This window comes from Rhinopithecus bieti, unplaced genomic scaffold (assembly GCF_001698545.2).
Source record: "Rhinopithecus bieti isolate Rb0 unplaced genomic scaffold, ASM169854v2 scaffold_48884, whole genome shotgun sequence".
In the NCBI taxonomy this organism is placed as follows: domain Eukaryota; kingdom Metazoa; phylum Chordata; class Mammalia; order Primates; family Cercopithecidae; genus Rhinopithecus; species Rhinopithecus bieti.
In genome coordinates, this window is record NW_016819304.1 from 47,989 (window position 1) to 49,661 (window position 1,673).

The window sequence follows — 1,673 nt, forward strand, 5'->3', positions numbered from 1 at the left end:
AAGCTCTGCCTCCCGGGCTTATGCCATTCTCCTGCCTCAGCCTCCCGAGTAGCTGGGACTACAGGCGCCCACCACCTCGCCCGGCTAGTTTTGTATTTTAGTAGAGACGGGGTTTCACCGTGTTAGTCAGGATGGTCTCGATCTCCTGACCTCGTGATCCGCCCGTCTCGGCCTCCCAAAGTGCTGGGATTACAGGCTTGAGCCACCGCGCCCGGCCGATGAATAAGTTCTTTATGGTGATTTCTGAGATTCTGGTACACCCACCACACAAGCAGTGTACATTGCACCCAATTTGTAGTCTTTTATCCCTCACCCCACCCCACCCTTTCCCCTGAGTCCCCAAAGTCCATTATATCCTTCTTATACCTTTGTGTCTTCATAACTTAGCTCTCACCAAAATCTATTTGTTTGACATATTTTGAAATGGCCCTGCAGAGCTGTCTCTTGTGGGGAAGATCTACATTCTGTAGAGAATTCCCGTTCCTTCCCAGGTCTCTTCCCTGATCCGGGAGAGAACTAGGAGTCCGGCACCTTTTTAGGTCTGATAAGAGCTCTGAAGTCTGCTACCTGGAGGTTTCACCAGCATAATAAAACCTTGATCTCCATAACTTTTTATCTTAACCCAGACATATCTTTCAATTGGTTCCAGGTCTTGGATAATAACTCTTTTAACCAATTGCCAATCAGAAAACCTTTGAATCTGCCTATGACCTGGAAGCCCCTCCAACCCCGCTTCAAGTTGCCCGGCATTTCAGCTGAACCAAATGTTCATCTCACATATATTGATTGATGTCTGATGTCTCCCCGAAATGATTAAAACCAAGTCACAGCCCAACCACTTTGGGCACATGTTGTCAGGATCTTCTGGGGCTGTGTCAGGGGACCTTGGTCACTCATATTTGGCTCAGAAGAAATCTCTTCAAATATTTTATAGAGTTTAACTCTTTTCATTGACAGAGCCTTAGAATTTAGGGTGGGAAGACCCAGAACTTGCAAGTTTATGTGAGGAAGAGCAGAGAGAAGGGGATTGCCTCTTCTGCTAACGAAGATGGAATGCCAGTTGCTTGCAGGATGTAGGGTACATGGAGGGTGGGAAAACCAGAGCCAAGCAGGGCTTCCCTCTCTCCAGGCAAGTAGTAGCAAAGTGGAGATCAGAGGGGAAGAAGGGAAGAAGCTGTTAATGAACTGCGTTTCTTCCCCTCGGAGCAGCCCGAGTAGAGAAACTCTACACTTCATGCATCCTTGGATGAGTAGAGGAGGAAGTTTTAGCAAACTGGAAGTTAATTTCTCCTAAGGAAACTCCACCAATTTATGATTTATTTTTATTATTATATATATTTTTTGAGAGACAGAGTTTTGCTCTGTCACCCAGGCTGGAGTGCAATGGTGCGATCTCATCTCACTGTAACCTCCACCTCCTGGGTTCAAGTGATTCTCCTCCCTCAGCCTCCTGAGTAGCTGGAATTACAGGTATGTGCCACCACACCCGGCTAGTTTTGTATTTTTAGAAGAGACAGGGTTTCACCAAGTTGGTCAGGCTGGTCTTGAACTCCTGACCTCAGATGATTCGCCTGCTTCGGCCTCCCAAAGTGTTAGGATTACAGGTGTGAGCCACTGTGCCCAGCCCACATTATGATTTTGAAAGCTGTTGCAGTACGAGAAAAAAAAAAAAA